Here is a 13503-nt window from a genome sequence, read left to right as displayed (position 1 = left end):
GTGAAGACAGAGATGAGTAACACTCATCATGCAGCCTGGTTGTTAGCATAAATGGTGATGTGCATATAAGCATTTTGTAAACCAGAAAGGACTAAGGAAAGGTTAGTCATTATGAATAAGAACGCTTTTCTTTAATTGTGGAGAAATGTCAGGGTAGGCAGTTTCCTTATAATAAATTTCTATGGAATTTAAATGCTATTGTCACATCCTAATACTACTGATAAATTTCTTGAAATATTCTTTGAAGCAAGATGTGCATTTTGCCTCATTTAACAAATGAAACTAAGTGTAAATGTTGTCTCCTACTAGTTTAGCAATTCATGTTTTATAATTACTTCTTGATCGCTTGAATTGCTTTAACTAAGGATCATTTGTTGAAGTCAATTAGTGTTTTCTTTTATTAATATGCTAGTATTTGCATGAGAAGAATTCTTAAGTATTTTATTTGCTATAGTGTGGTATTTATTGCAGAGAACATCTGTTCCTTTTTGATGCCTAACCATTTCATTAATGAGATGATTTTAGGTATTCTTCATAAATTATCTTATTGGGTGTCTGAATTTCAAACATTTTTCAATACGACACTAAAATTCTGAATTGCAAAATTCTGGGTTCAGTTATCTATATTTGGTCTCTGACAACCAAAGTTAATATTTTCTTTGATAACTGTAATGCCACTTCACTTGATGAGGACTTTCATAGTCTACCTCCTTTTTCTTCTTCATCATCATCTTCATTTTCCTCTTCTTTTTTTCTTCTCTTCTTCCTATCCCCCTCCATGTCTTCTTCTGTAGCTCAACCTTTTGATAGCCTGTATTACAAAATCTCCTCTCTTATTTCTGGCCAAGGATAAAAAGAAAAATAAAATTCTTTTCACTTTTTTTCCATTTCCAATCTTTCTTCAGATGTTAGGTCAGATACCTTCTTCAAGTTTTGGGGTAAATAGCAGAATGAAATTCCCTCATCACCCAGTAGTGAATTAATGGTCAGGCTCCTTCCATTTGGTGCTTTGTCATGACAGGACCATTCACTTCAAAGTATTAATACTTTAGATATCATATTCACACGTTTCTAGTTGTCATTATGTAGACTGTTTCCTTGATTTAGATCATTCACCAAGATGGTTCTAATCATACAGTTTTGTTAAAACGAACAGAGCTGAAACCTCTCAAAAAGGAAAAAATCTTTCTCATAATAATAAAGCCACCATGATATTACTAAGAACAGAGGAGAGTCTTAAAGTATAATATCGTGCTCTCCTTATTCACACAGGTTCTTTGGAAATGTGAACCCATTTTTCAGTCCATTTGAGTGTTAGTTTAAATAATTGTACACATTATTTGCTCTATTTATGAAATGTCATCATAGATACGAGGGTCTATATTCCAGTTGTGTGGGGGAGCAAGACTCACTGGCTTTGACTAGGACTGCATTGTGCCTCTTTCTCCCTGACAACCACCATCACATTTGTGCCACCCTTCAGATCTGGGCCTTGAATGGTGAAGCTGAGAAGTATTCCTCACCCTTGAGAATGGAAAGAACAATGTTAAAAGGGACCAAAGTAGCAATTCTAAATGTTTTGGGGTAGGGCACTACTATTCCCTTAAGAATTTTCCACACTGTGGGAAAAATAATTGCTCCTAGAAGCTACTTGTTGTTGGATTGATGAATAATTTTAAGCGTTGCGCTGCAGTATGAAAGGAAGGTTCACCAAAAACAGATTTTGTTTATAAGAATAGATTATTATTTTAACCAACACAGAGTGTATGAAAATAACACTTGTTATGTGTCTGAAAACTGTAGTCATGGTTACTTTGACCATAAGAATATATTTTCTCTCCTCTTTATCCTGGAAAGAAATCAAAACATCTGTTTCTGAGATTTTAGGACAATAAATGGCATTAGTTTTTGTTCCAATTCAAGTATAAAGTATTTATATCAAGTGAGATAATTTCTTCAGTGAAGATGTATCTAAAAGGAATTTAATAATTCTCTTTGATTCCTCTGGGACTAGTTCTGCAAAGTCATTGGGAACAATAACTAGCCATCAAATAATAAGATCAGAATTATAGGTTTTATGGGTTTGATTACTGTTTATATCCATATATATAAATTATTTAACCAGCTTTTAAATACATATTGGGTACATGGCACAGTACCAGTGCTATGGAAGATACAAAATAAAAGAAAGGAAAAAATTATAATTGACCTGAAAGGCCTTGAACTCTAAGGAAATACAAGGTATTTCTAGAGTAGAACATTGAATTTACAATAATTTGTTCAGTTTGTATGTTAAGTGCAAAGACAATTCAAAGTAAGAAAATAAACATTTAGAGTCAGGGTGATCTCCAAAAAATCAGAGATTTTAAATCTATTTTGTTCAGAATATTGTTTCTCTGATTACCACAAAAATACATGTTCATTGAAGAAAATTTGAAAAAGAAATTGCCTATAAACACCCTGAAATAAACATTGTTTGCTTCAGTGAATTCAGCTAACACGTTCTCTTTTACCTGTAGCTATTTTGTACCTGGAACATTCTTCCCAACCCTCTTCATCTGGCTAATTCTTGCTCATCCTTCAGGGCCTTATTTTAAATGGCACTTGCCCTCAAAAAAGTTTTCACACCTCCTACATTAGGTCCTCTGCTGATACGCTCCTATTTAATCTCTGGGCTTCCTCTACATTCATGTAATATTTATGATTCTGGACTCTGTGGATGCTGGGAATACAGTGGCAAACATGATAAACAGGATCTCTACCATCATGGAGTTGGCAATTGTAATGGAGACAGATAAGAAACAAACAAAAAATGAATATATACATACAATTTTGTTGTAATTATATATAAATGTATATTCCTTACTAGACCACCAACTCCATAAGGTGAAGACCATGCTGTTTTGTTTAAAGAAGTTATATAGTAAATAAATGTGTATGTGTGTTTTAAATGAATGGACACTGAAGGCATGAACAAATAAGTTAACCTTTTTGTGCATTTTCTCATATTAATTTGTGTACATAAATGTATGGTCGGGCCACCCAGGATGGCTGTTCTCTTGTTCTCTGTACATCCCCTGCTCATCCAATCCCTGCCTCACCTGCACCCTACTCGCATGACTGACCTTCCTACATACTTGCCCCAGGCCCCAACTAATGATTGTTCTAGCTTTAGATCAGAACTCTCCACTCTGCTTAAAGGGGCATGCCCCTCTGCTGGTTTCCCTGGTAACTGATGAGCCAACCTGAAGTCAATTCCCGCATAACTTGTAACCTCCCCCTGCCCCTGTGAGAGAAGACTGCCGCCATGTCCTGCCAGCCACGTGCCACACACAGTGGGGTGTTGCTCCAGGACCTTGCTTCAGACGTGTAAGCTCCCCATCCATTAAATCCTTATGTCTCTGTTGCCGACTCTGGACTCTTTCTTCGGTCTTGAAGCTGGGCAAGTACAGGCCTTCCAGGCCTGCATGGTTAGCCCAATAATAAAATACAATTTTCATATATACTCAAAATTGGACTCTTTCTATGAATACATAGTATACTTTTTCCATTTAACATTATGTCCTATGTGATTAAATGTTTTAATGGTTGCATAATATTTAACTATAAGGATGTACTAGAATGATTTTTTTTTTTTTTTTTTTTTTGCGGTATGCGGGCCTCTCACTGCTGTGGCCTCTCCCGTTGCAGAGCACAGGCTCCGGACGCGCAGGCTCAGCGGCCATGGCTCACGGGCCCAGCCGCTCCGCGGCATGTGGGATCTTCCCGGACCGGGGCACGAACCCATGTCCCCTGCATCGGCAGGCAGATTCTCAACCACTGCGCCACCAGGGAAGCCCTAGAATGATTTTTAATCATCACCTATTGAGATTCTTATTTTCACTCTTTACCTGACTCAGAACTCACATTCATTTAGATTGCTGCCAGTAGCTTACTGTTACGAATTATGTTCTGATGAATACCTTTATGCATAAATCCTGTATCTTTAATTATATTTACTTGGAAATATTGAATCACCGGATAGAGGTTATTATCTTTTTAAGGCTTTTATATAGATTGCCAAGTTATATTCCAGAAAGGTAAGTTATAGTTTATTAAGGGACAATTTAGATAATTTCATTAGGTTTTTTCTTTTGTTGGCTTTTTTTAATCCAATAGCATTTCAATGAAGAGACTATGTAATGTAGGCTTGGATTGTTTTATTTTTCTTCCCTCCTACTCAACACTTTCCAGCAGCGTTTCAACTTCTCCTATCTTTTGAGGTTAGCCATCTGATTAAAATGATCTTTTAATATTAAAAATATTAATTTTGTTGTAAGATTTTTTTCTTTGTTTTTTTAAATTAATTTTTTTTGGAATTTCATTAGGTTTTGAAACTAGCAATGGATATGACCTAATCAAAAGGAGGCTGGCAGGTGCAAGGGCACTGAATGAGAAGTATCAACAATTAATTGTATCAACTAGAAATGCTTGTGTTATATTGTGTAGTGAAGAGGGATAGGGTTGGAACTCTTGGGACAGGTGAATGCTAGATGAGAGAATTTCAGTTTTTTTAAATAGATGTTTGGAAGCCACTGTAAGATTTTGAGAAGGAGAGGGATAAAACTGTTTCTGGAGGTAAACATGTCTTTACTCAGATTAGTAACTTGGTGACTTTAAGCAATGGAATTTACTACTTAAATTTCAGCTGTGTTTCACTCACTTTCCAAAGGGCTTAGGGAACCCAGATACCTTTCTGTTCTCTGTCGCATACCACTACAACTGTGGGAGATTTGTGGGAGGCTATTTCAAGTCTTCTCTACTCAGATACTTCTCTGAACCATTTTTTTTTAACATCTTTATTGGAGTATAATTGCTTTACAATGGTGTGTTAGTTTCTGCTTTACAACAAAGTGAATCAGTTATACATATACATTTTTAACCCACTGCATGGGCATACCATTCTGGACATAGCATTCCTCCCTCTCCCTCCCTTCCTCCCTCTCCCTCCCTTCCTTCCTCCTCCCCTCCCTTCCTTCCTTCCTTCCACTTTATTTATTAACAGCATGCATGATTCTATGAAAAGCAGGCTTGAAACTTGGTCATTCTGACTCTCAAGAGCAGTGTGTTCTGAGGACAGCTGCCTGTAGCTCTCTCTTGAACTCCACTGTTGTGTACACCTTGATGATGTTGTGGTACTGGCCTTCTGGCATCATGTGATCTGGCCCTTCCCTCTCAAAGGGGAATAGACTGGGGTCCCATTTGATGGCATCCACATGTAGCTCCCTGGGATGCAAGTTGCAGCCCCTGCAGAGCTTCCTGCTGGGACCAAGCATGGACCTGATGACATCCCTCTCCATCTTATGCTCTCACTGCGTATACAGGGAATACTTCTTCAGAAGCTGAGCTCTCATCTCATCTATTCCAAGAGGAGTTCCACCTGAGGCTGCTGTTTCGCTTTATCCAAGAACTCACAGGGGTAATAAAATCCTCAAAGGGAATTAGCTCCTGGCTAGGCTTTCCTCGTTTTCAAATGTTCCTTTGCTGCTTGGTCTTTTTAAAGATTTAAGTGCCTCTCTCACAGAGGTTCTGCTCTCATGGGAAAAAGTTCCCAGAAGGTCAACAATGAAGCTTTCTGGTAGGTGTCTCTAATCTATGTCTGCCAAATTCCCAAAGTGGCCATGTCCTTTAGGCTGCTTCCAGGCACATACCCCTTTGCAGTCAGGGCCCATGTGCCCCACACAGAGATCCAGACATAGCATTTCTTTAAAGACAGTTTAGAATGTCTCTTGTTTGTGCCAGGGAAAATGAGGAATAAATTTCACTGACTAGAGATTCCCCTAATCTTACCGGGAAATGGAAGGTATCATAATTGAGGGGGAATGGAAACATTCATTGGTTTAATATTTCCAAAATATTGTCTCTGTTACATTATTATTAGATGTGGCATTTAAGAAAGTTTATCATGGCACTAAACTCAAGTTGAGCTGAGCGTGAAGAGAGGCTGGAAGCAGGTCGTATACTCTGTGCTTACCTCCAGGAAACCATTTAATTAGAGTATGATATGCTGCCTCGTAAGAAAGTTCTAGAAAATCCAATATAACTTGTAATTTCTCTGGGGAAAATCCTCAAAATATAATTTTTTTTTAACTGAGAGTGCACCTGAAGTATTATCTTTATGTATAAAAGATTAAATTTTTTTCTCTAAACACAAATTTCTGGCAGCACTCTATTAATCATCATAAACTTTCTCCCAGAGTTCAAAAATCCTTTTAGAAAGAGGGGAGAAAATGAATATTTTTCCTCTGTAGAATGTAAATGAATTTTTGGTGTAAGTCATGTGGATCTATATAAAATAAACAGGCAGTTTATTAATTCTAAGTGTTTTTTAGCTCAAAGCATTTTTATGTGCATTGTAATTTGTCTTGAAGACTCAGTGGTGTTGTACTGTTCTTTTTTCTATTTCCAGAACTGAAACTTAGATACTTGTTCTTTTCTATTAACTTTGCATTGTTTCATTATATTTACCCTTAATATTTCAAGATTTTCTTCACAATAGAAAGGATAGGCAATACATTATAATATCTAACCCAGTGTGCCTTGTACACTTAACGCTGAAGATCTATTTAGTTCTCATCACTCCCTCTCCTCCTTTGGTGCCTATAACACATTAATCTTTTGGTTCTTTCCTTTACTGCTTGACTGGATGACTTCTCTTTATCCTTTCAGTCCCTGAATGTTGATATTCACCACAATTGTATACCATGGATTCAACTATTTTCTACCTAAATATTTTTCCTGAGCTACAGATCCATTTAAAACTACTTACTGTATCAGCATCTTGGTCTGAATGCATCAGAAGTGCCTCATGTTGCAACATATCCAAATGTGAAAGTTCTTACATTTTCCTCTAAATTGCCTTGAAGCATCGTCATCCACCCTTAAGAAGCTGGAACATTTAGCATTTTCTGTGATCTGCTCTTTTCATTGCCATTGCACTAATTTAGGACTCATTTTCTCTTTACTGAGGTCACAAATTTAGAAAAGATCTTATTATAATACACAAGTTTGATTCACTAAAATAAAAAAATAAAGACTGAACACTATATAAAAGGTTAGAGATGACATATTATACATCTTAATGAGCAATGATGAGCATTGTAAAATTATTGCATTTGTAATCACTTGATCATTAGAAACTTCTTAGACTTTCTATTTCCCTCAGTTTCAGTGTCATGGCTGTACATTGATATGCTTTTTCGTAGATATATTCATACTGAGAGGTCTTTTTCAGTATGTGCTCCTGTGTCAGATTCTGATGTTATGACATGTGATTATTGACTTCTACCACCTCAGTGTCAATGTGATCCTCGTGAAATTATCTTACAGTATATTGGAAGCATACTGTATGTATGTACCAGCAGCCTCTCTTCTTATAATACAAAGAGTAGTAAGATCTGATGCAATAGCTTCTTTACCTGCTCTGTTTTTGTTTTATCTCCTTTTTGTATTGCTAGGTAAAATATCTAGGTAGAAAAATCTAGATATCCTTTTTGTATTGCTGTCCCTTGCTCCCACTTTTTCTAATTATTCTCATCAGTAAAAACTTAGAGTACAATCAACATCCTTTTAGTAGCAAAAAGGATATATATAATACATTTTAATACAATGGGTTTTTACATAAAAGGATTTGAATTTGGGAATGCATTACTGTATTTCATAGGGCTTTGTGTTGTTAACCCAATTTTCATATGCTTATGCTCATGACATTATAAAATTAAGGTGCTGGTACCCTTTTCTGGATAAATTGTTAAATGCCTAATTCCTCCCTCTATTCTTTCTGTTTCCTTCCTTTTCTGCCCGCCTTTTTAAATTGTTACTTCTGGCAGGTGCATATTTTCCAAAATGAACACTGTTGTGAAAAAAAAAAGAGTCTCTGGGTTCTTTAAGAGCAGGAGGATGCACTTCATTTTAGTTTCTTCAGAGAAGGGGATCTCAAGAGGTCAATGCAAACATTGGCAGGTACATTTTAAATAGTCAGATACATATGAGGGAGCAGATGTGCGCAAATGTTGCCCTGAAGAAATGGTATTAGTGATGTATACCTGGATCTATGTCTGTACTTTGTTTCCTCAACTGAAGTTAAAATACCTGGGACCCCACAATATTTTTGTTGTCTATCCTACCACATGGGGATATAGTATTGTGAAAGGAGATTCATAAATATTTGTTGATCCATGATCTAACCTTGCCTGGGTGTTTTATACAATGCCACATATCCTGAAGAAACAACTTGGCATTAACTGGGAAAAAAAGCCCAGCATTTATTTATTGCTTATCTGTGATTTACATAATTTTCCAATTTTACTTCACAGTCATTTATTCATTAATGACTAAATGGAGTAATTCTAATGGGGAAAAAACAGGACTGATCATAAAATAGTGTTAATAATTTATTGGAAATCTAAAGAAGCTATGTATAATATGTTTCAAATCAGTACCATTCATTAACTTTTTTTTTTTTTTTTTTTTTTTTTTTTGTGGTATGCGGGCCTCTCACTGTTGTGGCCTCTCCCTTTGCGGAGCACAGGCTCCGGACGCGCAGGCTCAGCGGCCATGGCTCACGGGCCCAGCCGCTCCGCGGCATGTGGGATCCTCCCAGACCGGGGCACGAACCCGGTTCCCCTGCATTGGCAGGCGGACGCGCAACCACTGCGCCACCAGGGAAGCCCCCATTCATTAACTTTTAGCCACTGTATTATGTACAGCACCTAGCCCACTGAGAATATTAAATGTTTATAATTAATTATAGTAATTCCCCTTTCCCATTCTAGTCTCAAGATCTACTTTGAGAAAAGAAATGGCAGTTTATATACTTCCATTTATATTTGTTGTGTTCCTTTAGATTTTTCATTAGATACCAAGAATCAGTTGTTTTGTTTCCTTCTTACAATAAAACAAAAACAAAAACAAAAAACCTCTTACATTTTGGTTTCAGTGATTAACTTTGGTGTTCCCAGAGTAATGTAGTGCATATATAACAGAAAAATTAATGGTATAATCTTCTGGGAGTATACCTATGTGTGCTGTGTCTCTTCCTCCATCTTTAAGTCTTAGAGCACTTGGTTCCTGACAAAGCACTGTATTTGGTAGTGGTACAAGAAGCATTTCTCATTTCTGAAACTAGATGCGTTCCTGCAAAGCCTTATGTAAAAGTATATGTTAAATATAATGAAGGGGGGTAAATATTTCAGGAAAATGCAGAGTGAAATATTTTGTGAAATACAGCCATCTTCACTTTTTTGAAAATAAATATCAAACATTAATTTTGGTGCCTGACACTTTATTTCTTGTTCTTGTATTGACATGTAATTTATAAATAAATTAAATTAATCAATTATAGTTATACAATTTGTTGAGTTTTGACAAGTGTATACTATATTTAAACTACCACCACAATCAGGATATAGATTTCCATTATCTGAAAAAGTTCCCTTATGTACATTTGCAATCAGTCCCGTCCATACCCAGGCCCCAAGCATTCTTTGATCTGTTTGCTTACTCTATAGTTATGCATTTTCTAGATGTTCATATTAATACAGTCAAGTAGTATGCATTCTCGTGTCTTGGCTTTATTCACTCAGCATAATGTTTTTGAAATTCATCTGTGTATCAGTTGTTTTTTCTTTTTATTGCTGAGTAACATTGCTTTTTATGGATATAGCAAAATTTGTTTTTGTGTGGACATAAGTTTTCAACTCCTTAGGTAAATACCAAGGAGCATGATTGCTGGATTATGTGGTAGGGATATATTTAATTTTATAAGAAACCATCCAGTTGTCTTCCAAAGTATCTGTACCATTTTTCATTCCCACCAGCAACGAATGAGAATTCCTGTTGTTTCACATTCTCCCCAGCATTTGATGTCATCAGTCTTCTGGATTTTGGCCATTCTAGGTGTGTAGTGGTATCTCATTTTTAATTTTAATAAAGTTAGCTTATCAATTCTTTTTTTCATGGATTATGCCTTTGGTGTTGTTTCTAAACAGTCACCACCAAACCTAAGGTCATCTAGATTCTCTCCTATGTTATCTTCGAGGAGTTTTATAGTTTTGCAGTTTATATTTAAGTCTATGATCTTTTTTTTTTTTTGATGTGGACCATTTTTAAAGTCTTTATTGAATTTGTTACAATATTGCTTCTGTTTTATGTTTTTTGGTTTTTTGGCCACGAGGCATGTGGGATCTTAGCTCCCTGACCAGGGATCGAAGCTACACCCCTTGCATTGGAAGGTGAAGTCTTAACCACTGGACCGCCAGGGAAGTACCATGTGATGTATTTTGAGTTAATTTTTGTGACGAGTGTAAAGTCTGTGTCTAGATTCTTTTTTTGTTGTTGTTCATTTGTTTCAGCACCATTTGTGAAGAGACTATCTTTGACCCATTATATTGCCTTTGCTCCTTTGTCAAGGATCGGTCAACTGTATTTATGTGGGTCTATTTCTGGACTCTCTGTTCTGTTACATTGATCTATGTGTCTGTTCTTTCACCAATACCATCCTGTCTTGATTACTGTAGATTTATAATAATAGTTCTTAATTGCTAATATAAATGGTATTGTGTTTTTAATTTCAAACTCCACTGTTCATTGCTGGTATGTTAGGAAAGCAATTAATTTTTGTATATTAACTTTGTATCTTGCAACCTTGCTGTAACCACTTAGTTCCAGGAGTTTTTGGTTGATTCTTTTGGACTTTCTACATAGGCAGTCATGTCATCTGCAAATAAAGACAATTTTAATTCTTTCTTCCCAATCTATATATGTTTCATTTCCTTTTCTCTCCCAGTGGCATTAGGAAGGATTCCAGTACAATGAAAAGTGGGGTATGAGGGTTATTCTTGTCTTGTTCCTTATCTTAGTGGGAAAGCTTTGAGTTTTTCAGCATTAAATATTTTAGCTGTAGGTTTTTTGTAGTTTTTTTTTATTGATTTGAGGAAGTTTCTCTCTATTCCTAGTTTACTGAGAGCTTTTATCATGAGTGGTTGTGAATTTTGTTAAATACTTTCCTGCATCTATTCACATGATCATGTGATTTTTCTTCTTTAGTCTGTTAGTGTGATGGATTACATTAATTGATTTTTGAATGTTGAACCAGCCTTGCGTACCTGGAATAAATCCCACTTGGTTGTAGTATATAATTCTTTTTCATATTGTTGCATTTGATTTTCTAATATTTTGTTGAGGAGTTTTGCATCTATGTTCATGAGACTATTGGTCTTAGTTTCTTTCTTTTGCAATATTTTTGTCTGGTTTTGATGTTAGGGTAATGCTGGCCTCAATGAACAAATTAGACATATTCCCTCTGCTTCTGTCTTTTGAAAGAGATTGTAGAAAATTGGTATAACTTCTTCCTTAAATGTTTGGTGGAATTTACCAGTGAACACATCTGGGCCTAGTGCTTTCTGTTTTGGAAGATTATTAATAATTAATTCAATTTCTTAATAGATAAAAGTCTATTCAGGAAATTTGTGGCATGGACTCTAAAGAGACTAGGAGCATCTGTTGGAGCCCAGAAGTGGAGGGATGATAAACTTGAGTGTTCCTCTTTAGTTTCTTCAATTGCAGGGAAGGCAGTGGTTTCTGACTCAGGAAAACAAACTCAGCAACATGTGGAACGATATTGAGCTGCTAACAATGATACAGGAAGTGGGTACCTAAGTGTTGGTTCAAGAAAAGAACATGGAACTGCTTTATATCAAGTAGATTTACTAGCAAACATCTCCTCCGGAAAGTTACTGAAGTGGATGTGGTTGGCCTGTGTCAAGAAGGAAAGTTTCTTTTGGTTGGGGAGAGAAGTGGCAACTTAAATAACAAACATTACTCACCAACGCTTTTGTTCAGAAAGCTAACAATGAAAATCAGTGTACTTACCGAATCTTGTTATTGGGGAAGATAGTTCAAATGAAGGTAGCTTTTATATGTTGCTTCTTACAAACAATGGATTTTCTTGTATTACAAACCTTCAGCTTGTAAAAATTCAACAAGCAATTGAAAAGGTAGACTTCCATATGGCAAAAAGTTACAAGGACAAATCAAGTCCAGTTTTATTTCTACTGAAAATTATCATACCCTTGGTTGTCTCAGTCTTGTGGCTGGTGATTTAGCAAGCGAAATCCCTGTGATAATTGGGGGAACTGGTAATTGTGCATTCTCAAAATGGGCACCAGATTCTTCTAGGAAAGGGATGACCTAAGTTAAGAGTGTTATTGATGCAGAGATTGTTGAAGGTGCAAAGAAGTTCCAGCTGATAGACAATCTACTTTTTGTTTTTGATACCAATAATGTGCTGAGCTTATGGGATATTTACATCCTAACTCCCATATGGAACTGGCCCTCCCTTCACATAGCAGAGTTTCTTCTCACCACAGAAGAAGATTAGCCTTCGTCAGTCATGTGGCAAGGGATTACAAATCTCACATTAGTAGCTCTGACAACTACTACTACTAACAAGATGAGAAACCTCGTGGTCTATTCATTACCTATGATGGAAATACTGTATTCTTTGGAAGTATCTAGTGTTTCTTCTTTGGTCCAAACAGGAATTAGCACAGTTACCATATACCTTCTGAAAGGAATTTGCAAAAATTATCCAAAACCATCTGAAGACTCAGTCTCTGTTTTAGTACTCAGATGTCTTACAGAAGCTTTACCAGAAAAGAGACTGAGTGGGTTACTTCACAAACACAGATTTGCTGAAGCCGAGAGCTTTGCCATTCAGTTTGGACTAGATGTTTAGCTTGTTTACAAAGTAAAATCAAATGACATATTAGAGAAATTAGATTTGAGTTCTCTGGACACCAGTGAGCAGGCCAAATGGCAAAAACTTGTAGATGAAGCTAAGGAAAATCTGCATAAAATCCAGGACGATGAACTTGTGGTGAATTACTGCTTGGAGACTCAATGGATAACCTATGAAACTACCCAGGAAATGCTAATTATGCCAAAACCAGACTTTTGAAGAAAGAAGATAAAACTGTTCCTGTCTCTTCTGATGGCTTAAGAGAGGTACTGAGGGCTCATGCAAAGTTGACTACTTTTTACGGAGCATTTGGACCAGAAAAATTCAGTGGTAACTCTTGGATTGAATTTCTTTCTTTTTTTTTTTTTTTTTTATTCCCGTCCTACCCCTAGTCTCTTCATGACATTTTTTTTTTCTTAGATTCCATATATATGTGTTAGCATACGGTATTTGTTTTTCTCCTTCTGACTTACTTCACTCTGTATGACAGACTCCAGGTCCATCCACCTCACTACAAATAACTCAATTTCGTTTCTTTTTATGGCTGAGTAATATTCCATTGTATATATGTGCCACATCTTCTTGAACCATTCATCTGTTGATGGACACTTAGCTTGATTCTGTGTCCTGACTATTGTAAATATAGCTCCAGTGAACATTACGGTACATGACTCTTTTTGAATTATGGTTTTCTCAGGGCATATGCCCAGTAGTGGGATTGCTGG

At 36.3% G+C, this 13503-nt stretch overlaps 1 protein-coding gene and 1 pseudogene across 6 annotated transcripts in view; one reads left to right on the top strand and one right to left on the bottom strand.

Moving 5' to 3' along the window:
• ANKS1B (ankyrin repeat and sterile alpha motif domain containing 1B) overlaps nt 1-13503 on the top strand; it is a 1202038-nt gene that overhangs the window by 384587 nt on the left and 803948 nt on the right. The window lies entirely within an intron of this gene.
• On the bottom strand, nt 5094-5662 carry LOC112065908 (39S ribosomal protein L40, mitochondrial-like; annotated as a pseudogene).

This window comes from Physeter macrocephalus, chromosome 6, assembly GCF_002837175.3.
Source record: "Physeter macrocephalus isolate SW-GA chromosome 6, ASM283717v5, whole genome shotgun sequence".
Classification (NCBI taxonomy): domain Eukaryota; kingdom Metazoa; phylum Chordata; class Mammalia; order Artiodactyla; family Physeteridae; genus Physeter; species Physeter macrocephalus.
Note: the sequence above shows the minus strand (reverse complement) of the source record. Positions and strands in the feature narration are given on the sequence as shown.